At 46.0% G+C, this 25166-nt stretch overlaps 1 protein-coding gene across 5 annotated transcripts in view; it reads left to right on the top strand.

Annotated features, from left to right (window-relative positions):
- The window catches only part of RBM47 (RNA binding motif protein 47), a 161114-nt gene that overhangs the window by 84620 nt on the left and 51328 nt on the right, over nt 1–25166 (top strand). Inside the window, exon 1 of one of the 5 annotated variants that reach the window (XM_062213352.1) lies at nt 3591–3634. The exons of the other annotated variants lie outside the window; for them this stretch is intronic. The gene's annotated coding sequence lies outside the window, so the exon portion shown is untranslated. Of the gene's footprint in view, nt 1–3590; nt 3635–25166 lie in introns of those variants that run through there. 5 annotated transcript variants of the gene reach the window in all.

Genomic DNA, 25166 nt, shown 5'->3' on the forward strand with positions numbered 1-25166 from the left:
GTTTGATTCAGTAGATGTGCTGCCAAAGCAAGCACTGGTTGCATTTGCTTCAGCTGGTACGGATTCATTGGCAAAATTCCCAGCTTGTGTTGGGAGTGAATCTAGCTCAGTGCCTGCGCACCACTGATCCATTCTAGAACAACCAGCCCAGGAGTGTTGTCATGCACAAGGAAGCATCCATTAGGACAGTGTGCCCCATGTCTGAATGCCGAGGGTGCTTCCAGATAAATTTCCATGACACACGCACTACTGACAACATGGGTTTTCACTTTGAGGCAGCTAGCAGACTGCACAGCCAGGAGAGAGTGGAGCGGAGCCACAGAAATTGATTTACTAACATTTGAGATGCAATGGGATTTGCCATTGCTCTGAGTTCAGTGTCCATCTAAGAGCTACAAGGTGAGATGTTGGAAGCTGAGCCCTGGTGGGTTCCAAACTTGGCTTTCACCCATGATTAATACCTCAGTTAATTGCTTTAGGCTTGTGTTTCCTCATTTGTGTCAGGAAATGGGGATCAGAATAGTAGTTGGCACATGGGATTTTGGAGGAGACTGCATACGTCAGGCTAGAAGTGGGTCCCTAAAGCTGACAGATGCTTAGGAACAGAGCTTGGAGTACAAGAGCAGCACTCTCCAGAGGTCAAATACTCCGCCCTATCAGAACTCTGATGTTGAACCTTCCAGGGGTGCACCTGCACTCAGGCATACCAAAGACAAAGCCAGACTCCACTTAGAACTGGAGGACTAGAGGAGGGAAATGTTGTCAGAAAACATTTATATTCCCAGAAGCCGCAGTCCTGTCTTAGAGACACAGACGTTAGTCTGAGTGTGAAATCTATTTGCATACAAGACCTATCCAGAATATTGGAAGTTCTTACGCAGTCTCTAGGATTTAAAGTCAGACTTCAAGTTTGTGAGCACAGAAAAGTGACTGGGGAAGGCCTGTCTCAATGGAGGACCTCACAGAGTTTGGGTTTTGCAGCCAAACGAGGGCCCCCAGGATAAACTGAGTTCGTAAGTGGGTTTCAAAGGGAACAGCATAGATTGTCTAGAGTAAGACGACAAGGTGGAAGGAAGGAGAGGTAGGGAAGGGGAGGAGACCAAAGAGAAAGAACAGGACCAAACAGGCTGTGAGCTTGGAAGGGCTGAAAATAAATGCAGGTGGATCTTGATCTAGGCAACAGGATTTTGGAGTGAGGAGGCTGCTGGGTGCCTGTGGCTGACTTTTTGGGTAGACTGAGGACTCCCACTGGGACTTGCTCCTTGAGAGCTGTCAGCTGTGTGGCCTAGCTCTCTGCCTATCTTGTCCTTATAGTTCATGTTTTTTTGTGCAAATACGAAAAAAACAAAGCAAAGTCACCACATTAAGATCCCAATCCCTGGCTTCTGCGCCTTCCTTAGCATTTACTCCTTGAGGCATGACTTGGGATTCAACATTTTTAAAAAAATCAAAATGCAGCCATTTTCCTGAGCAGTCTGGAGCTGGAATCCATGCCAAGGGTGCTGTAGGGTGTGGAAAGCCATTGAGTGCACACAGGTGTCCCGGAGGTGCCTGACCCAAGAGACACAAGCACAGCAAAGACTGCTATGAAGGACAGAGATGAGGACAACAGCAATCTGGGAGGAAAATGGGCCACACTTGGCGGGGCTTGTGGGGACTTGTGGGCCCCAAGAAGTGCCTTTGGGATTGGGACTCAGAGCCTTGGTGGGCAGCAAGGACACACAAGTATGTCAGGACCGCCTCGCTTCAGGCCCTGTCCAATCAGCAGTGGCTCCGTGACCTCGGCCAGTTGTTGAATCTTTCTCTATCTCTACTCCCTTATCTGGAGAATCTGCATTAAAAACATCTGTGTAACATCTCACACTGCGTTGCTTGCTGTGTTACATAAAATGATAGAAGAAATAGAAGGAGAATGACCACACTCCATGCTCCATCTGTCTCTGGGAAGATAGGGAAGGGAAGAGAGAGGGGGAAGTGGAGAGGCCAGAGGAGACTTTACAGGGCAAGTGAGCCAATGATGTTGGAGGGCAAGATGGAGAGAAGTGTTGTGAAAGCAAAGGGGATGACAGCCTGGGGCTGGCCAGGCCCTGTCTCCACACCCAGAGCAAGCAGATAAATGGTCATTTATGCTACCCACCCAAAAAGATAAGTGGATCAGACCAAAGAGAAGTGAAGTCAGTTGCCCTGAGTCACAGAGCTGGCCTGCAGTTTCTGTAGCATGAGGGCCCGGGGAGTAACATGGGACCCACGCAGCAGGTAAGGGGAGGGCTGGGACAGCCAAAGGTGACACCTCTTCTCCGAGTGGGAGAGCTGTCAGCTCTTGGAGGTAGCTTCCCTGGCCCTGGTAGCTCTTGTTTTATAGAGGCTTGCAGGGGTTAGGGTATTGGCTGGCTGCAAGTCACATAGCTGGAAGTTGGAAAAACCATCTCAATTCCAAGGTCAGTTTTCTTTCCACCCCAACAGACAACTTAAAGGTGTGCAATGCAGAACTCCAGGGGGGACCCAGGGAGGGCTGGGGAAAAGATGGGGGCGGCGGCGGGGGGGAGGGGGTATTTCTTATTTGCTAGCCTGTGTGTGTGTGTGTGTGTGTGTGTGAGAAAGAGAGAGAGAGAGAGAGAGAGGTGGGGGGGCAGGGAGAGGGAGGGAGATTGATTGATTCCAGAAGCCAAAGCCAACTTTTGCTTCTGCTCTAGATGGCTTTGGTTTCGAGACAGTAGCCTGGTAATTCTCGAGGACAGCTAATGAATTGTCACTTCTCAGTGTCCCCCAGGGCCCCAAGAACAGGAAGGTACCGTGTACTCACGGAGCCCAGGGCTGTGGCCACCTCCATCTGTAGTCTGTAAATCCAGGCAGGCGGAGGATTCCCGGGCACCCTCTGTTTATCTAGTTAACCCTGGTGGTACCAAGAGGCACCTGACATTCTGGGTGTGCTAATAGTTTGGTGCCAGCAAGTTTCTGTTATCCTCCAGTTGTAATTGTTAACTTGAATGGAATGCAAAACTTCTGGTTCAGAGCGGAGTTGGTGTGTGAGTGTGAAGAACTGGAGGTCTAGGCAGAGTGGGGAGTACATTTTGTTATTGTGGAAGACGGTTTATGAAAAACGCCTCTGAGTTGCGTTTTCTCCGAGAAAGGTGTAGGTGCTCACGTGTCTGTGCCTTCGCTGGTGAGTTCCACTCTTTGTTAACTCTCGCCTTTGACACTTTTTTCAGTTTAGCAAGTGGTGACTTGCTTGGGGATTAGAACAATAAGCTTATCGTAATGCCACCTTAAAAAAAAAAAAAGACCTGTCTAGGCTTCTAGTGTCAAGGTTTATTTCTACAAGGCCTTCCTGCTAGCCCAGCCACCACCTCCCTACAAATTTGGGAATTTTCTTATTTTTTTTTTCCTCTTAAGGGGAAGTGTGGCAGCAGAGCCTGCCTGTTCCTTTAGGTGACTGTACATCCATGGTATCTTTCCTACCATTATATTGTGTTCCCTCCATGGTGTTTGCTCTGAGGGTGGGACCGAAGGCTGTTTAGTGTCTCGTAAAACATTTACCAAAAGCACTGAGCCATGGTTTTGAAGGGCATTCCGTTGCCAGAGTGTGGGAGGAGAGAGCGAGCCGGCGAAGGAGCGCGCGCCAGGTGCTTGGCAGGTACTTGTTTCGGGCTTTCGTATTTACTAATATTTCACGTTTCAGATGATCCGCAGTCAGCCTTGCCTTCTCTTGTGCCGAAGGGGTGGGAACGGTGAGGGGAGGCCAAAAGGAATTTCTCTGGAAAGTCTCATTCTGGCCCCTGGGGGGCTCCCGGCCCTGCGGCCCCCGGGGGAATTGTGACCTTCAGTGTCTAGCAGAGGTTCTTCGAGAGGGGCAGGAACGCTCCACCTGTGCTGGGGCGCTCACCCTGGCCGCCTCAGAGGGCAGCGTTTGCTTTCGCCCGCGGTTTCAGGTGCCACGTTTCCAGGAGGCAGGTGGAACCTTGAGGTGCCTCAGTTTGCCCGTGACTCATCCTGCACTCAATGGTGGCTTCTCCTTTCCTGAAAATACTGCCACCTCGCTCCGCTCCCCTCCCCTCCCCTCCCCTCCCCTCCCCCCCCCCCACGCTGTTACATTGAGGCCAGATAAAGATCACTTCTTATCCTCAAATCTGTGTAGCATATAGTAGCTTCAGACCAGCTGGTACGGTTCTGGACAAACGACAAGAAGAAGCGCTTCTTGGGAAATACCGCCTTTGCATTTAATTTTATTTCTAAGAAATATGAGCAGGGATGATACAGAGTCCAAAATGTTTACATTTGATCATTTGCAACAGGAGGACTCCTTGGAAGGCTCGCGGAAATGCGTACGATATAAAATTATGCCTGGATTTTAAGTTCACACCAAGATAAGCTTGTCTTTTAATTCAGTTTTTCCACACAGCTTTCGAAGGACCCTCCTAGTGATAGGCTGGACGCAGAGAAACCTGTAACTGTGTTTTGAGTGGCTGACACCCAAACAGCAGATAGAAAAATCTAGAAAAGGAATGCTCCAAAGGCTTGCTGAACTCGGGTAGTGTTGGGGGAAGGTGCTGTGGTGTATGTGCGCCGCCGGACAAGCGCGGGGACCTTTGGTCTGTGTGCTGCCCTGGCATAGCAGACATGACCGTGCGGAGCTCATGGGTGATGAAAGAACACGGTGTGGGTCCATTTTGGCCCAGTGTTGCTGGCAGTGAGACACCATGGCCGCTTTCTCCTGCGAGCTCCTATCGGTTTCAAAATTATTCGAAACTGCCATGGGGAAAACTTCCTCTCTGTGGTTTTGTTTATTTAGGCAAATGGAACCAACTCTTAACAGTCGTGGAGGGAGGGTTCCCACCAGAGAGGGCAGATTGGATATCTTTTCATATGCGTTTCCAGAAATTGAGTTCCCTAGCAAGTCGTTTCACTCCCTTGATCACTGAAAGTTTGTGTAACTTGAGACAAGTGCATTGCCCTTTCCATGGGCTCTCTCAAGATTTCGAAACTGGGCTCTGAACTAAGCGCAGTTTGAATCCTGACGTTCACCTGGCGGCCCCTGCCTGAGCTCTGTGAAGCTTTCCACCTGCTGGGGGGCCGCAGGCGTCCACCACCGAGATCACGCACAGAGCCTGTGCGTGAATCCCGCCCTCTACAGTGGGACAATGCTGCCTTCAGCCCCAGGTTTTATCTGAGGAACAGAAAGACTGTGGTCAAAAGTCTGAGGAAGCCTTTTCCAGACACTTGTCGTTCCTGGTTTCCCTTTATCTTGTCAGGAAGGTCCTGTTGTGTGTATCCTTTGTTTGCTTTTCTAAATGTCAGGTTCCCAAGTCCTGTGCAGAGTTTGAGAAACCAAGATCCACACGGCCTGTGTGGACACCTGTTGTTGGGGGTTCTTACAATCTGATGGGCCGAGTCGTGCATCCCGTTAATCCCCGAATATGTTGGCCCCCAACTGTCATTTTAAACAGCACTGCTATTTACTGTGACGGGATAATGATGCTTTTATGTCAGGCTGATTGAGTAAGGTCTTTCTACAAGGGTGATGGTTATCGGCTTCTGTGTTTTAGACCACAGGTTCTTCCTGGTATGGTGATTGTCACCAAGGTGAAATCTCTGGGGGCACAGTGTGGGGCCCCACGTTAAATGGTCTCTTACGGTGCGTGAGAAATGCCCCCAGAGGCAGGCCTGCTCTGACCTTTGTGGCTGCTCTCAGGCACTGGGTGGGTGACAGCCTTCGAGGGGAGCCTAGCCAGAAATGTCACAGTCATGAGAGCTCAGGATCAGGACACACGCAGTGTGGAGCTGTCTGTCTGTGACTGGTAGTGTTTTTAAGATAAAAAACTGAAGATGTACAAATTAGCTGCCTTACTTGTCTAGGAACCGAAGGTCTTCCGTAAGGCAGGGCCCCTGTTAGGGACTGCTTGGTCTCTGTGTAGACAACTTTCAAGAACGTCTGTGGTTTGGGTCTCAGTGCATAACAAACCAGAACTCTTCTCCTCTCTGCCGGACTAATGGCCATTCATTCATTCATTCATTCGTTCAGTGCTTATTCAAGTCTCACTCTGGGCCTGGTCATCACCCCCCAGATTTAGATATCATTTCCTCCAAGTGACCTTTGCAGACTTTCCAAGTTGGGCTCTGTACCTCTGCCCGCGAGATATGCAGTAGATTTGTTTTATACTGGTCTCCTTTGATAAAATGTAAAGTCCCTTGGGCCGTGAGTCATGTGTTGTGTTCACCACTCTATCTCCAGTACTTAACACATTTTAGGTGCTCAAAAAATAGGCACCTGTATATGAATAAATGAGAGAAAACAAGGGCAGGGTGGCTGGGCTGTGTCAGTGAGGAATACAACAGGTGGCAACGCAGGAGCCAAACCTACTGCCGTCCAGTGTGGAAGCAATGGCTGCTGAACTTGGCCGTGGGAGTTTCTAAGGATAATCTTGTTTCACCAAGAAGGTGCTCTGCATAGCTTCTGTTTAAAATGATGAGGGGAGTACAGATCATTCTAGAAATATTTTCATGTAAACGTGAAAAGGACTGGAAGAAAACAGAGAAAAAGATGAAGTCAAATAAATGTTCTGAAAATACACTTCTGAACATGTCTTGAGGTATAGTGTAAAGGCAGTAAAACTCCTACCTCTTAAGTATACAGCTCGATGCACTTGTCCATGTGTATGCACCTGTGTAGCCACCACCCAGATCAAGGTCCAGGATATTTTCCATTTCCCAGAGGGCTCCTGACTGCCGCTCCCTCCCCCGCCCCCAAGGTAACCATTATTCTGACTTCTGTCACCGTAGATTAGCTTTGGCTGTTCTTGAACTTCATAGAAATGGAATCCTACCGCATTTGCTCTTTTGTACCTGAGCTCCCTCACTTGACACTTTCATGTCTGTGATATTCATCCACGTAGGTCCATGGAGATTTCCTTTATTCTTTGGTCACCAGTGTCCCTTTTGTAAGACCAGACCACAATGGAAGGCATTGTCAGAAATGGGAAGGACCACCGTGGAGCTGAAAATCGTTCCATGTATGCCAGCTCTTTCAAGGGAAGTGACCTCATAAAGGGCGGGATGCAAGCGTTAGCACCTGCAAAGGTGGCAGGAGAGAGGTCTGTTTCTGGGAGTGTGTTTGCTCAGCGCTCAGCAGCTGTTGATTTAACTGACACCATCACCCTAGGAGGCGACAGCCACTGTTTTGCACACACGGAAACTGACCCTGAGACACGTTTGTGGCCTGACAGTTGAGCTGAACTAAACATGAAAACGGTTACACTGGGGAGCATTCCCAGCCTGGGAGAGATGTTGCCAGATTTGTCACCGCTGTGCCACCTCCATTGTCTAAGACGCGGCTTTTACATAACAGCTTGGATGTGCACTTTTCCTGTCCCAAAGCTGGCCACTGATTCCACCACTTTCCTTAGGCCATTTTCTCTCTTTTTAAATGTAAGCTTTGTTTATGGTTTGAAAATAAGTCATTTTCTCTCTCTCTCTCTCTGTATTTGGCTTATGAATAATTTTTCTGATGTACATGGTGTATTCTAAAATCTGCATGTAGCCTTTTTAAAAAGTATTTTAAAAATTATTTATTTGAAAGGCAGTGAGAGAGAGAGCGTGAGAGAGCGAGCTTACATCTGCTGATTTGTTCCCTAAGTGGCCACAACAGCTGGGGTGGGCCAAGCTGAAGCTAGGAGCCTGGAACTCCATTCAGGTCTCCCAGGTCTCCCACGTGGGTGTAGGGGCCCAAGTTCTCGGGCTGTCTTCCGCTGCTTTCCCAGGCACAGTAGCAGGGAGTGGAAGCAGCCCGGGAGTCGAACCAGCACCCATATGGGATACGTTTGCTGTACCACAGTGCTGGTCTCCATTTTTGAGGTTTTACTTTTTTTTAGGATTAGGTTTTAGTAAGTATGCCTAAAGACATTTAATCACCATAGGAAGGCTGAGTAAATTTCAAACCTGACTTCCTGTGGTATTTCCTGGGAGTCAAAGCTCATGTGTTTAGAGTTGAAGAAAGCACTTGCAGTTCTAATGCGCAGAAGGCCTTCCATGCCAACCCCTGGGTGTCACAGGCTCTCATGTGACTGTACATCTTGGAAATGAGCAGGGTCCGGGTGGGATGGAGGCTTTAAGTTTCTAAGTTTACCTTTCATTACTGCCTGCCTTGATTTTCGGTCCTGCCCAATGGGTAGAGCAGAAAAATTACCCGACTTGCCCAGAAGAGTGTCCTTCACTTGGAATCATAACAGAAGGGAATATATACCCTTCGGGTTTGTTTTCTAATTGCCAATTAAAGACCGGGTTTTGTTCCGAACTGGCATTAATATGAAGTGTGTGTAGACAGCTGGCATTTCAGTGAGGCCGGAGGACGGCTCCCCATTGGCCCAGTGCAATGCATGAAGCGTCCTGCCCTTTTCTCAGGCCTTGTGAGTCACTCCTGGGAGGAGCAAGGGATGCCCACCTTCTCTGTGACAGAGGCTTATTTCTTCTCAGTTGTAGAAAGCCTTGCAGATGGCTTTGAATCGATTCTTTTGAACAACCACAGAAACAGTATCTTGTAATACCTAAATACTTACTTACTTGAAGCTTTCTCATCGTTTTCATGGTTGCTTTTTAATTTTTATTTTGAAAATTTTATTTATTTACTTATTTATTTATTTTGAAAGAGAGAGACAAATATCTTCCATTTGTTGGGTTACTCCGCAGATGGCCTCAGTAGCCAGTACTGGGGGAGCCAGGAGCCAAGAGCTTCCTTCGAGTCTTCGATGCAGGTGACAGGGACCCATTCAGGTCTCCCAGGCCGTAGCAGAGAGCTGGATCACAAGTGGAGCAGCCAGGATTTGAACTGGCGCCCATATGGGATGCTGGAGTCGCAGGCAGTGGCTTTACCCACTAGCCACAATGCCAGCCCCCATGTTTACTTTTTTGAAATGAAATGTTAAGTCTGCCCATTTTGTATATGAGAAAGTTGAAACAGAGCAGCTGAGGTCACACATCTGGTTAGTGAGAGAACTATCCCGTAGGTGTGCCGTCACTTGGGCAGGCAGGCAGCATGGCGGTCAAGATGCCACTTGGAACATGGCATCCCATATCTGACGCCTCAGGTAGAGTCCTGGCTCTTTCCCAAGTCCAGCTGCCTGATAACGTGCGCCCTGGGAAGCGTCAAGTGAGCACTCAAGTCGTTGGGTCCCTGCCACCCACATGAGGGACCCAGACTGAGTTCCTCTCCTGGATTGGGCCTGGCCCAGTCCCATCTTTTGCAGGCATTGGAGAATGAACCAGTGGAAGGGAAATGTTTCTATCTCCTTGTCTCTTGTCTCTATCTTTCTGCCTTTGAAATAAATAAACTAAAAAAAACAAAAACAAAAAAACCAAAACAACAACAACACAGATTTGCTACCTCCATTGACTGAGTAACCCCCTGTTGGAGCTGCTGGAGAAAGGGCAGGAGATTGGCCAGGCGATCCCAAGATGCCTTCAACTCTGAAGACGTTTGTGAAGGAAAGTAGCAGAGCAGCAGTCACGCTCTCTTTCCCGGCTCCGTCTGCGTCACTTCCCCCACCGCAGAGCCAAGTCTTCAGACAGCAGGCAAAGCAACATCCAGTGGCTTCCAGGACCCATGACAGCTACAAATGTGAGCACCTGTGGGGGTGGTCTCAGTGACACGGAATCCACTGGAGAGGTGCCCGGGACCGCAGTTGAGTACAGAAATCATTTTCACAAAGTTGACCTCATCCTGATCTTGTCCTGTGCAATGTGACAAAAAGCCAGAGAACCCCCGAGCCGTCTGCCCTTCCCAGTGTGATGGCTTTTGCTTTTACTCTTCCACAGATAGGAGGATACCTCAAGCAGTTCATGGAACATGGAATTAAAAGGTAACTTTGTACTAGTGCAAACATTTTGAAATCTATGAGTAATTTTTTCATAATATCATCAAAGACATCTTGTATGCATGAATTTCAAAATTCTTTTGTACCAAACAAACTTAATTCTGTTTTCCATGAACTTCTTCAAGTACCCTCATTTATCAACCGGTGGTAGTTATTGCTAGGATGAACTAAGGTAATGTGTAGGATATGGAAGTATTTGGCCCACCCGGGTGTCCAGTAGGTCTTTCTTTGCTTTCAAACAGGATTCCATGGAAGGAAGTTTGCACAAAGGAACAGAATCAGGCTCTTGCTTAACAGTAAATTCACCAGATTGAATATTGTCCCATGTGACTTTTTTCCCCTTGAGGATTGTGAAATCTCAACATTTAAATTAGCCATTGTTCAAGGAGGCACCAACTCTGTGTGGATCACAAATACAAACTTGGACTCTGAGTAGGAACAAAACAAAGGCCTTTTCTGCTTTGCTCATACAATGTTTCTAAATGGCCTCCTCTTTGTTGTTTTCTAAGAAGAATATTAGAGCAGTGTGTGTTGATCATAGCTGAGAAAAGAAGTAAGCTCGCAGAGTGAGGGTGTTAAGCGTATGCGCCCTTGACCGTGAGTGACTCTTGTCCTATTTATATGAGAAGGACTTACATGATAAGGACTTCACTGGGAAGAATGGTCAGGGAGAGGGGACTGTGGAAAGAGCACTAGACCAGCAGTCGGCACGTGGCCTGCTCTTGCCCCGTCCGTGACTTACAGGACTCTGTCCCGGCTCCTGACTGCCATCTCATGTGCCCGCGCTCAGATGAGCTATTTCTCAAAGGTTTATTTGAGAGAAAGGGAGAGGGAGAGAGAGAGAAAATGAATCTTCCATCTGTTGGTTCACTTCACTTCTCATATGGCTGCAACAGCCAGGTCTGGGCCAGGTCAGGAACTCCATCCTGGTCTTCCATGTGGGTGGCAGAGGCCCAAGCCCTTGGACAATCTCCCGTTGCCTTCCTACGAGTGTTAGCAGGGAGCTGGATCGGAGCAGAGCAGCGGGATGTAACCTGGCTCCCACAGGGGAAGCCGGCATCACCTGTGGCGCTTTCACCCACTGCACCACAACGCTGGCCCCACAAAGAAATTTTTGTAATGATAGGAATTTATATTTATTTGTATATTCTGTTGTTATTTTATAGAAACATTAAATCAAGAGATGTTGGCTCATCAGTGTCTTTTAAAGATAACATAAAAAGTCTATGTTCGCATAAGGAAAATTAAGGAATCTTCTTATTCTGAAAGAACAAAGAGAAATCAACTTTTAAAAAAATTTTTTTTAAATTTTAATCATAGCAAATGTGTTTTAACAGTAGTCATAAAATCAACATTACCACATAGACAAAGGACAAGATACCAGTTTGGCATACAAAAATACCATATATTAAAATTGGGTTCATTGGAAAAACTCAGCACACCATCGATAAGAGAGAGCAAGCAAGAATGCTTTTAAGACGTTCAGTTTTATAAACAGCAGCTTGATGTCCCCTTGACGAAGTCAATGTTCGGCAACATTTGGACGATATTTTCTGCATGGCCACAACTTTTTCGTGTTCAGAATTTGTCTTCAGAAGTTGGCTGTCCTTGGTTGTCCCTAGGCACTTTGGTAAGGGGTCTGCTTGTGGCAGGTACCTCATGGTGGCAGTGTTTTCAAGCCACGTAAAAAATGTGACCAAGGGATTTGAGTGGAATAACGAATCAGTTAAATTAACAGGGAGAAATTTTGGTGGGGAGAGATTTTTCAACATTAATACTCAAATATTCTATTAATTGAATTTTGGTTAATAAGGTCTTATCGGAGAATCTGAGGGAGGCGGAGAAAGGAACAGTCTAGCTCACAAAAGGAAAATATTACTTTGCAACATAAGGAGGAAAGTGAACATCCTAAATAACCCACAAGTTAACACAGCAGCTTTGAAGGAAACCAGCCTACTCATACATGCCTTGTGGCCACACAGATTCAAAAAACAGTGTGGCTGTGTATGTCAAGAATCTTCAAAATGGCCGACCCAGTAACCCCATCAGTGGGATTCTGTCCTAAAGAAAGAAAGAGGCTGACACCATGGTGCAGTGGGTAAAGCTGCTGCCTGCAACACCAGTATCCCATATGGGTTCTGGTTCGTGTCCCGGCTGTTCCACTCCCAATCCAGCTCCCTGCTAATAGGCCTGGGAAAGCAATAGAAGATGGCCCAACTGCCTGGCCCTCTGCACCCACGTGGGAAACCTAGAAAAATCTCCTGGCTTCTGATTGGCCATGTCCAGCTGTTGTGGTTATTTGGGGAGGGAACCAACAATTGGAAGATCTCTCTCTCTCTCTCTCTCTCTGTCTCTGTCTCTGTCTCTGTCTCTGTCTCTCCCTCTCTCTGTAACTCTGACTTTCAAATAAATAAATAAGTCTTTAAAAAAACAAAGAATGTAAAATAAAACATCTCTGAAGAATCAGAACACTCAAATTCCCACCCATGAAGAGAGCGTGTATAACTTCATTTTGGTTTTCTGTATTTCCTTATTATCATCTTTTACTTTCCTATGACCTTGAAGAAGAAACCCTTGTCCACATCCTTGAGGGTGTTTGGGGCGAATGTGTTTCCCATCCTCTCCTCCCTCCTGTGGCTTTTCCACAGTGAATCTAAGTTTCTTAGATAATTGGAAGAATATGATAGTAACTATTTCCAGAAATTATTGAAATATTTAAAAGCCGTCAGCTGGGTGACAGTAAACTGGTTAAGGTTTAGAGGGTGGCAGAGGGCAGCGACCCGGGGAGGCGTCTGCCCTTCCAGTTGCGTGCCACCAGGAGCACCTTTTAGACTCTTGAATCCTCTGAGAGTCTTCAGAATGCCTGGGACTGGCATTGCCTGTACCCACCGCTCCCCTTCCGCTGGCCTGTCCTTTCAAGGCAAACCTGCAGTTCACCCTTCGTGAGCCATCCTCACGCCTGCTCCAGAGCAGGCACTCTCTTCCCAATGCCCAGCACCACCGATGCTGGCTCTCAGCCCCCGGGAATCTCTCAAGCCAGCCGCTTCCGGCTTTGAGGGCCCCTTGTGGGGAGAACCTGCCTGTGCGCTCCTCACACTTCTGTTGCCTTCTTGCTTCCCTTACAGCTCTTGGTCCCCTACAGCGAGTCTTCGGCACGCTCGTTTCATAGACAAGGAGGGAAGGAAGGGAAAAATAGGAATATCTGATATTCATCACCAGTTCTGAGGGTGCCACACAGCACCATCCTCTGTCCCAACATAGCAGCTTCCACTGGCACGGAGTTCCGAATCACTGAGGGCTTTCTGATTCAGGCCCTGTCATTGCCTGTCCCCCCTCCTCCAGAGAGGTGGGAAAAACGCAGTCACAGCTGGGCTCAGCGTTTCTCAACACCATCGGAGAGCAGTTCGCTTCCTCTTTCATGCCTCGCTTCCCCCTGTTCCGCAAAGGGAGTCCTATCCTCCCTTTTTCTGAACACTGACAAGGACAGAGCAGGAAGGGCTGCTCTGGGAAGTGTGGTCCAATGTAGCGTACCCACCCTTGCCACCCAGGAAGCAAGATGGTCAAGCCTGCTTCAGGCTGGAGCCAAAACAGTTCTGAATGCCCAAGCTTGACCCTTGGGTGAATTCACGCTGATGAGCTCATGGGCCAGATCATCAAAGTTTTGGCTCTAGATTGTACGAGTGTTGAATACAATGTAGATGGCAACCTCAGAGCAGGGGGTACCAGGCCACGTCCACAAGTTCATGGATGGGGCAGGCATTTGTAGCCTAGCGGTTGGGATGCCCAATTCCCAGCTCTTGATTCCAGCCTGCTGCCAATTTAGACCCTGGGAGGCAGCAGTGGTAGCTCAAGTCATTGGGTCAGTTTCACCCACGTGAGAGACCTGGATTGAGTTCTTGGTTCCTGGCTTCCGCCTTGGCCCTGCTCCAGCCATTGTGGGCATTTGGGGAGTTATCCAGTGAAAAGGACTTCTGTCTGTCTGTGTCTCTGCCTGTCAAAAAAAAAGAAAGAAAAGAAAAACAAAAAAACAAAAAGTTCATGGGAAATGAAATTAAAAGATAAGCTTATTGTGGTGTTAATATTTTTGAAATCCACATGTCTTCAGAAGTTTCTTGATAAATAAATGTAATGAAAACACACATGGTAAAGATTGTTTGTACCAAAATAAACTCAGCACTTAACTTGATTTTCCACACACTTTTTGAAGTTCCATCATATATGCTGGGGCCCCGCTGTGGACTAGAGTGGTGGCCTGTGTATGTAGTGGTAAGGTGACTGTGCTTAATAATGCCAGGATCAAGAGGGCATCCTGCATTTGGAGAGGAAAAACTAAAAGATTGGGGGGGAAAAATCACTTGAGCTGGTACATATGTTTACTTGACTCTCATCTGAGCAGCTCTTGAATCTTGAAATGTTGATAAGTGTTAGTGTATGAAATGGCGCTGGCGCCTTGCCCTCACCTTTGGAATGGAAGATGCATTGATTAGATTAGCTCCCCGGCAGGCTGGGTGCAGCATTTCTGAGAGTCACTGATGTAACCTCTGCCCTATGAATCTAGACCTGTGTCTTCCAGGCAGCCAGTAACCACAGCAGTACAGCCACTTCTATGTATTTATTTTTATATAGGTATGCACATACACTGTCTTCTCAAAACTATTTAGTGGGATGGGAATTTCTTTTTAAGGATTGAATTATTTATTTGAAAGGCAAAATGACAGAGAGAGAAACAGATCTTCCATTCGCTGGCTCACTCCTCAAATGGCTTGTAACAGCCAGCTAGGAGCCCAGAATTCCATCGAGGTCTCCCACATGGGTGATGGGGTCAAGTACTTGAGTCATCTGCTGCTGCCTTCCTAGGCACATCAGCAGGGAGCTGGATCAGAAGCAGAGTAGCCATGATATGAACTGGCACTCCGATATAGGATGCCAGCAACACACCTGTGGCTTAACCTGCTGTGCCGCAGTGCTGGTCCCCAAACTCCTGTCTGGATAGAGAACATCAACTTCATACCAGAGAGTTCTCTCATGCTTCTTGGTGAATCCTGGCTCTTGCCTTCATCCCCCAGAGTTAACACTGATGTGACTTTTTTCTCTACCACGTATTTATTTATTTTTGTTTATTTTAGAATTTCCTACAAATGGAGTTTACTCAGTATCTATTCTTCTGTATAAGACTTCTTAAAAGTTCATACCTAGAATACTAACTTCTGGACTAATTTGTTGTTCATTATTGTGCTTAAGAATTTCACCCAACTGGAAAAACTTAGGAGTGCTTAACTATGAAAAGCATTCCCACGGAAATTCAGTATTAACCGCTGGGGAGATTGGGTTCTAAAGACAGTTAGTAGGCTTTTGAGCTAAAGGAAAAGAACTCTTCCAATACCTGCTTGATTTTGAATTGATTTGTAGGCGGGCATAGAATGAATTTTACAGGAACTCTGGACTAAGAGAAAGGTAGTGGGATTTTTTTTTAGGTGCGGCTCAGCCCAAACCAATTGTGTATTCACCACACTGAGCTAACCCCTAACCTGACTTGTTATGAGTAGGCATTCAAGTTTTTTTTTTTTTTAAAAAGATTTTATTTATTTGAGAGGCACAGTTATAGACAGAAGAAGAGACAGACAGAGAGGTCTTCCATCTGCTGGTTCACTCCCCAAATGGCTGCAGTGACTGGAACTGGGCCAATCCAAAGCCAGGATCTTGTTCCACCTTTGATCGAACGTTCTCTGTTTTCCATTTCCCTATGGATCCCCCAGTGGGTCTTGTTCTTTACTCTCCTGTATCTCCTCTCCGCCTTGCTTTCCCTCAGAGGGTACAGGAGAAAGCAGATAAAAGGGAGTGAAGGCAAACGGGCATGCTCACTGGCCTCCTGGTCCTTGGCGGGACCCCAGTGCACATGTGCATGGAAGTACATCGAGGACGGGAAGCAGGGGCCAGTGCGCTGCCAACATGGGTGACGAGGGATGAGGCTCCCTCCCCAGTGCACGTCGCTCAGGACGCCAGACACAGACAAGGGGTCCTGATGGTCTCTGGGGGCTGCCGCAAGGCGGCAGACAGCTATGATCTTTGCAAAGAAGCTCTCTGCACGATTGGGAGGATTTTCCATCAGCTTCGACTACAGAGAAGAGAGGGAGGGTGAGCACTTTTCGAACAATATGACCTCGCAGGGGCCTTCTCCAGGTGTTGTGCGTTGTCAGTTGCTGTTCCAATGCTAGCGCTCTTCTTCGAAGAAAGGTCCAGACTAGCGCCACCCTGCGGTCACAGCACAGCCTTGGGAACAGCTAGGCGGCGCCCTCTTCCCTGAGGGTAAGGAGTCGCCCAGTACGATTTTCGGGAAAGGAAAATGGCAGCCATTCATCAGAGCTGGAAACATGGGTTCAAAGAGTGGACCCCGTGAGACTGCTATGTGGCTTTCATAGTTATCCCGTTCCCGGAATAACTTATACCAGGGACAAGAGCCAGCGGCATTCTTGGTTGGTGAGGACTTTTTTTGGGTGTAGGTATCAGAAACCCAATCCCAAATAGGTCAAGGAGTCAATTAGCAAACAAATACAGCACAATATGGCAGAGTACATCCGTTCACACGTGTTTACCCACGTGGGCTGTGCAGCGCTCTGTGCTGTCTTCTGTCTTGTGGTCATTTCTGTGCTTTCCTGGGGAAACCCCCACAGCTGGCTTTTCCACAGGATCCACAAGGGAAGGGTTTTCAAAACTTCGTGGAAAATCTGTATTGTGAAAAAAATGCATGGATATCAAAATGCTTTTGCACCAAAATAAACGCATTCTTGTTTTAAAAAAGAGATGTATATATTATTTGAAAGGTAGGAGAACAGATGAGGGGAGAGAAGAAGTTTTATTGTTTTAAGACTTATTTATTTGAAAAGCAGAGTTAAAGAGAGAGAGAATATCAGTCTTCCATCCACTGATTCACTCCCCAAACGGCTGCCTTGGCTGGGGCTGGGCCAGGCTGAAGCCGGGAGCCAGGAGGTCCCTCTGGGTTTCCTAAGTGGGTGCGGGGGCTAAGCACTTGGGCCAGCTGCTGCTGCTGCTTTCCCAGTCTCTTTAGTAGGGAGCTGGATTGGAAGTGGAGCAGCCAGGAGACAGGAACTCCATTCTGGTCTCCCATGTGGATGGCAGGGACCCAGGCACTTGAACCATCATTGGCTGCCTCCCAACATGTACAGAAAGCTGGATTAGAAGCAGAGTAGCTGGGACTCAAACCAGGCACTCTGAAACAGAACGGGGATGGGTCTGGTGGAGGCTTCACTTAGCCATATGTCTGCCTTGAATTTATCTTTTAATTCTCTTTTTTTTTTTTCCCATGAGCTTTTTGAAATGCGTTCATGAATCCCCCAAAATACCCTACCTTGTCCTGCCTCATCCTGCCATGCCTGACCTGTCCCTGCCTTCTGGGGCACTGGGGGGTCTGTTACTAGGAGACTCGGGGAGGTGAGTGGGCAGGAGAAAGTGGGTAAGGGCTGTACACCTGGCCTCCCGCTGCTCAGTGCAGGGGCTTTGTCAACCTCTGGTTTGAGAATGTGCACGTCTTATACCAGGATTCTCTTGTCCCCAAAGCTGAGCCACGCTGCCTTGCTTGCACTACCACCTTTTTCACCCCCAGTTCTCTGTACACTTAAGCCCCGTTGATCCCTGGTAGATGTGTTGTTTCAGTAAGGTTTTGCTCTGAGGACACTGAGTACTTGGCCTTGTCTCTACTGAGAAATGTAATCTCAGTTTCACCAGGGGGGAGCCCAGCGATAGATATCTAGTTCTCGAAATTAGGATAAGAGTTCAGGAAAGGCCTGACTGGGAAGAGGAGCCGTATTATCAGCGGGATCACGCTGCTGCAAGAGTAAGAGAATCTCTTGAGCAATGACCGTGGGGATATCAACGCAACGTGGTGTTCTGCCTTACATTGCAATCTTTGGGGATTTGGTTAATCTTTCCTGGTCATTTGGAAGTTTGTTGTGAGTTCAGTTTTGTGTCTCTGTGACCCAGTATCACATGGGAGGCGGTCATAAAAATGTATAAGCTGAGGGAAGAGTCAGGGGTGTTTGGACCGTTTTAGTGGATGTCTGTTTTTGGAAAAGTTGGACTTATTGGTTGAAATTCACAGTATTTGCCCCAAGACATCAACATTTATTTGTTACAACATCAATGGATTGTGGTGTCTTCATAGTTATCATTTATGGGCAGGAAGAAATACAGAGACTGATGGCCAGTCTTCGTTAGCTGAATTGGCCCTTGATAACACTCCAACCAGAGGAGCAAACAGAGCTTTTAGCTTCTTACTTCTCTTATAAAACATTTTTTTTTTCACCTCTAACTACCTAGGGTCCTTTGTGGGGAAAGAACTCCACACTCCCTGAGCACTTGCTATGTTCCAGCCATTCTGTGGACATATTGTCCCAGAACATCTGCCCCAGAGAAACCTTCTTCCTCCTCCTTAACTATCAAGTGGTGCCGGCTGGCGTGACCTTCATCCTGTGCACCTGTTTACCTTCCTGTCTCCTGCTGGGCCAGGCATTGCCCAGTCACAGGGACTGGGTCTCATTTAGGTGGGTAACCCAGCCCATTATGGGAACTCTGAGTCTGTCTGCACAACCTGGGTCTTGTGTGATTTGACAAAGCTGACATCTGAAATGGTTAGAGTTAGGTCTGGAGCTTGTGTCTACTCCCCCAAAGCCTGCTTGCTTCCTGTCACTCTGCTGTGTGTTTGCTTTGTTTAGCTTGGTTGCTTGGAAATACTAGAAAGCGAAGTGGCTGTGAGGGATGATGGGATTGCACAGGGGAAGCGGAAGAGAAGGGCGAGGGAGAGTTGTTTGTTGTGGAGGCCGGGAAGAGAGCCTAATTATTCCTCGCTCGTTTTGGCACTGCACTGGCCCCCTGAGCCCCGTTCTCCATGTACTTCGTGTGCACACGTGCACCCAGACACCTCGAGGATGGGTCACCCAGGGCGTGTTCCCTGAGGGAAAGGGCCCAGTGTTTTCTTGGAAAGCACCACACTGTAAGAACCACAAAGAGCTGGAGTACTAAGGCATCCACTGGGATGGCAAACTAGTGTCCTGATGCACCCTTCTCTCATGGGACTCTGCGTAAGGAGGCTTTACCTCTGGGCTTCTAGTCTGGAATGAAATTAGTGAACCCAGGGCTGGCAGACCTCGGCTTCATGCCCAGGAAATGGTGGGTGCACTGGGAGAGGTGCATGGGAGGCCTCTGAGGCCTGTCCTTCTGAGGTGAGGGCGGGAGCAACGGCGGTTGCCATAAACCTCACGTTCTCTGGAGACTGGTTGAAATGTTCCTTCTAAACAACAGCTCGATGGAGGCATGATTCATGTGCCATAAAGCTCACTAGGTGGACATCGTTGGGCTGTTGTAGATGCACAGTGTTGTGCAACTGGCACTGCAGTGACTTTTAGCACGTTTGTATCATCCCCGCCGAACCCTCCCGTACCATCACCAGCCACTTCCTGCTCCCCCTCCCAGCCTGCAGCGACTATCTGTCTACTTCCTGTTGGTAAAATGTGCCTCTCCTGGACATCCTGTGTGAACAGGGCCATGCCATCTGTGGTCTTTTGTCACTGGCGTCTTCCACTTAACTGTAACATTTTCAAGGCTCATCCGTGTTGTAGCATGTATCAGTATTTCATTCCATTCCTTTTTATTGCCAATTGCTTCTGCATTATATGAATATATCGCATCTTAGCCACATATTTACCCATCATTTGGATTTTTCTCCTACTGTTTGTTATTACGATGTTGATGTGAACCATTTGTGTTTATGTTTTTGTGAGATCATGGATATTCATTTCTTTTGGAAATTCGCTTCACAATTTCTGGTAGCTGTGTGTTCAGCCTTTTGAGGAAATGCCAATTTTTTTAAATTTTTTAAAATTTTTATTTAATGAGCGCATTTTTTTCATAGATACAACTTTAGGAATATAGTGGTTCTTTCCCCCATACCCACCCCACCCCCAATTCCCATCCCATCTCCCTCTCCTTCTCCCATCTCCTTCTTTATTATGGTTCATTTTTAGTTTGATTTTATATACAGAGGACCAACTCCATTCTAGGGATAGACTTCAACAGTTTGCACCCATGCACACACACAGCATATAATGTACAGTTTGACTTGTACAAAATTGAGTTGATTCTCATAGTACAGCTCATTAGGGATGGAGGTCCTACATGGGGAGTAAGTGCACAGTGACTCCTGTTGTTCCTTTAACAATTAACACTCTTATTATGACATCAGTGATCACCCGAGGCTCTTGCCATGGGCTGCCAATGCAATGGAAGCCTTTTGTGACCGTAGACTCCAGCAGTATTTGGACATGGCCATAAGCAAAGTGAGTGTTCTCTCCTCCCTTCAGAGAAGAGTACATCCTTCTTTGATGACCCTTTCTTCCCACTGAGGTCTCACAGAGATCCTCCGTGTAGGGTATTGGAAATGCCAGTTTTCAAAGTGGCTCTACCATTTTACAAATCCACCAGCAGTGTGTGAATACTGATGCTTGTTGTTGTCTTTTTCATGCTTGCAATCCTATTGGGTGAGAAGAGGCATTTCATTATGGTTCTAACTCGCATTGCCCTGATAGCTAATGAGATTGACCATGTCCTTATGAAGTTTTCATGTGCTTTTTTGGCCATTTGTGAAATCTTCTTTGGAAAAATGGTTATTCAGACCTTGTACCGGTTTTTATTTTGTTTTTTAAAGGTACACGTGTATTTTATTTGAAAGTCACAGTTACAGAGACAGAAGGAGAGACAGAGAAAGAGAATTCCCATCAGCTGGTTCACTCTCCAAATGACCACAACACCAGAGACTGGCCAGCCTGAAGCCAGAAGCCTGGAATTCCATCCGGGCCTTCCACGTGGGTGGCAGGGGCCCAGGCACCCGAGCTAACTTCTATGGTGTTCTTATGCCCATTAGCAGGGAGCTATATTGGAAGTAAAACAGGTGGGACTCAAGTACTCCTATGGAATGCTGACGTGGCAGGCAGCTGCTTAACCCTCTGCCACAACACTGGCCCATACCTGTTTTTATATTGGGTTATCAGGTTATTTGTCTTTTAAAAAAAATAAAAAGATTTATTTATTATTTATTTGAAAGTCAGAGTTACACAGAGAGAGAAGAAGCAGCAGAGAGAGAGAGAGAGAGAGAGAGAGAGAGAGATCTTCCATCCACTAGTTCACTCCCCAGTTGGCTGCAACGACTGGAGCTGGGCTGATCCAAAGCCAGGAGCCGGGAGTTTCTTCCGGGTCCCCCATGCAGGTGCAGGGGTCCAAGGATTTGGGCCATCTTCTACTGCTTGCTCAGGCCATAGCTGAGAGCTGGATCAGAAGTGGAGCAGCCAGGACTCGAACCAGCGCCCATTGGGATGCCAGCACTGCAGGCGGTGGCTTTACCCTCTACGCCATAGGGCCAGCCCTGGGTTATTTTTCTTTATTTTACTGAGTTGTAGCTGTTCTTTGTACATTCTAGATATAAAGCTATTATCAAATAACTTACATATATTTTCTCCCATTCTGTGGGTTGACTTTTCACTCCCCTCCCCCTCGTTACTTCAAAGGGAGAGAGAGAGAGAGAGAGAGAGAGAGAGAGAGAGAGAGACAGAGATATCTTCCATCTACTGGTTCACTCCCTAAATGCCTGGAACAGCTCAGGCCAGGCCAAAGCTAGGATCCTGGAGCTTAATTTGAGTTTCCCATGTGAGTGCAGGTCCCCAAGTGCTTGAGTCATCACCTGCTGTCTCCCAGGGCGCACATTAGCAGGAAGCTCCATCGAAGTCAAGGAGCAGGGACTCAAAGCAGACACTCCACTGTGGGATGGGAGTGTCCCAAATGCAACCCCCTGGTTTTCACTTTCTTAACGGTGTGCTTTGGGATGCAAAAACCTTTAGTTTTGCCAGAGCTCAATTTAGTTTTCCTTTCATTGCGTGTACTTTTGATGGCCTTTAAAAGGCCATGACCCACCTCATCTAAGGTCATAAAGGTTTGCACCTGTTTTCTTCTGAGCATTTTTAACAGTTTTACCCCTTTGATTTAGGTGATTGATCGATCCCTTATGATGTCATATTTGTATCTGATGGGAGTTAGAGATCCAACTTCATTCTATCCTCTGTGATATCCAGTTATTGGCAGCACTACTGCTTGAAAAATATTCTTTCCCAACTGAGTGGCCCTGACACCTCTGTCAAAAATCGGTTGACCACTGATGTATGTTTTGGATCACCCATCCCCACCAGACACTCATTTCTATTTCATTGATAGGTGGAATAGCAGGTACTCAATCCAGGGCTCACAGGATGCCAGCATTACAAGTGGTGGCTTAACCGCCTGCCCCACAATGCTGGCACCTGTTGTACCATTAATTATGGTAATTGTGGATTTTCCATAAATATTCTTTGTCAGATTCAAGAATTTCCCTTCTTCTCAAGGATACTGATTGTTTTAATCATGAAAGGTTGTTGCGTGTATCAAATGCTGTCTTGGTGTCTATGAAGATGTTTGTGTAGATTTTGTCCTTTCTTACCAGGGTGTGTTGCGTTGAGAGATTTTTATCTGTTCAGCTTACCTTGCATTTCTGGGACAAATTTCACTTGATCGTGGTACATAATCCATTTTACGTGCTACTGAATACTGTTTGCTAGTATTTAGTTGCAGACTTTACATCTGTTTGCATAAAAGATACTGATTTGTCATCTTCTCAGGATATCTTTATCTAGATTTTTGTATCAGAGTAATCCTGGCCTCAGTGGAAAGTGTTCCATCCTCTTCTATTATTTTGAAAGACCTTGTGAAGGATTGGTGTTAATTGTACTTTAAATATTTGGTAGAATTCACTAGTGAAGCCAGCTCTTCCTGCATTTTTTTTTTTTTTTTTTTTTGTGGTAAATTTTTGGATTACTGGTTCAGTCTCTATGCTTGAAAGTCTGTTGAGATTTTTTATTTCTTTTTCAGTGTGTTTTGGCAGTCTCCATGACATCTAGAAATTTACTGGTATACAGTTGTTTGTAGTGTTCCTTTATGATCTTTGTATTTCTATGAGGTCAGTAGTGATGTCTCCTCTTTAACTCCTGACTTTTGTAAATGGAGTCTTACCTCTTATTACCTTGGTCATTCTAGTTGAAGGTTTGCCAGTGTTGTTGATTTTTCAAGAACCAACTTTTGGGTTTATTAGTTTTCTTGATATTTTAAAATCTCTATTCCTTTATTTTCACTTAAATCTTTATTATTTCCTTGCTTATACTGTTTCTGAGTAGTTGGTTCTTTTTTCTAATTGCTTAAAGTGAAAGTATAGTTTGTTTACTGAGTTTTGAACTGATGTCTCCCAAACTCTTAACTCAGGAGATGGTTAATTTGTGTGAATGGCCAATACTGGAGCTGAGGGAGGGTTTGTAGACCTTTTGCTCTGGGGTCAGGTGTAATGGACAAATGTATAAACGAGGTGGGTATATGGAATAGAATTGATGCACTACTAGTCTCTCAATATGGTGGAATCTATGTGGCTTGCTGGTTCTGGGGTCAAAATGTAGACTCTGGAGTCCAGCTCCCAAAACAACCTTAGAGATGCATGAGGGGAAAAATACACAGTGCAAGTGAAAATATTTGGAATTTGAAGGGAAGCAATGTCAATAGGCAGAACTTATTATTAAAATAGTTTTCCTATTGTTTTAACTTTAAATATTAATATATTTATATGGTAATATGAAGCTATTATCTAGTGATAGTTGATAAAATTTTTTATTATTAAAATATTACTTTAAAAAAGTCTTAGGTTATATTATTCATAATTAACTTGAATCTGGGTATGAATTCTGCCTCTGCCACTTATTTAAGCAACTTATTGAAGGTCTTTAAGCCTCATTTTCCACAGATTGCTACTACCTCATAGGCTGCTGGGTATATATACTCATGATCTGTACCCTGTGGAGCACTTAGCCCAACGCTGTTGTGAGGTGAACACTCAGTACGGGTCAGCTGCTCTTGCTGTTTTTGTGGTTAGGTCAGCGGGGGCCTGTGCTAAGCCAACTCCATGTGAAGTAGTTATGAGCCTGTAGTTGTGATGCCCATTTCTGCCTTGCCAGCCAGTCATGCGCACCTGCCTAGGCCACCAGGATGAACCTCAGCTCTGCGCGTAACTTCCAACACAAAAGCACTTGTTTTCTTAGCAGGTCACAGGACCTGCTTATTTAAGATCATCCATCCATAGTCGAATGATGATAGAATGAAAGCAGGAAATGGATTTTCCTAAACAAATCTGAAACAAGCTCAGTGTGGGAGTACTATAAATTATGAAAATGGTATTCACTAAAAAATTCTAATGTGAGTTTTATAATATTTCAAGTTCAAGAAGCAAGATTTGCTTCTTTCTGAACTCACCAGGGAGCTAAGTTTGTCTGTTTTTATTTCAAAAGGCAGAAGTTTGGTTTTTATTTTGAAAGGCAGAGTTAGAAGAAGAGAGAGAGAACTTCCATCCACTGGTTTGCTCCCCAAATGGCCACAGTGGCCAGGCTGGGCCAGACTGAAGCCAGGAGCTTCTTCTGGATCTCTCTTGTGAGTGGCAGGGGCCCAGATACTTGGACCATCTTAACTGGCACCCATATGTTATGTGGCATCACAGGCAGCAGCTTAGCCTGCTGTGCCACACCACCAGCTGCACAGAGGAGAGACAGTATTGTAAGCTGAGGTTGCCTGGTTGTAGCCTGTTCTCCCATTGTACTTCCAGGGGAGTGGGTTGCTCTCTATGTGAGTAACTGGCATCTCTTAGAAACAAAAACATACATACACTGTTACTGTCCTCCTTCAGCCTAGGGATGGCCGTAAGTTTTATAAGAAGAAAAAAAGTATGGATCCTTCTTTATTATGGATTATAATTTAGAATGAAAATATGGGCAAATTCAAGTTATTTAGGAATGATATTAGCTATGATAACCCTTAAATTTTCCATCAAATATCTCAATATTACTGTAATGTTAATAAAATACTCTATAATATTTTCATATTATCTTTTGAATATAATACTGATATTTAATGTTAGAGCAATAGGTAAATAGTATTTTAATAATTACTTCTGGCTAATGATATTATTTCTCTTACAACTCCACACATTTTATCTGTGCTGTATATTTTTTCCTCCCAACATCTCTGAGGTTGCTTCAGGGAATCAATTATTTCTACTTTACCCATAGGAAGAAAAAATACCACATCAAAGTCTTTTCAAGATCTTTTCATTAATGGAATGAGTAGAAGCAGTAGTTACTACTTCTCTTTCTTTCTCTACCTTTCTATGTTTTTAAA

This window comes from Lepus europaeus, chromosome 16 (assembly GCF_033115175.1).
Source record: "Lepus europaeus isolate LE1 chromosome 16, mLepTim1.pri, whole genome shotgun sequence".
Classification (NCBI taxonomy): domain Eukaryota; kingdom Metazoa; phylum Chordata; class Mammalia; order Lagomorpha; family Leporidae; genus Lepus; species Lepus europaeus.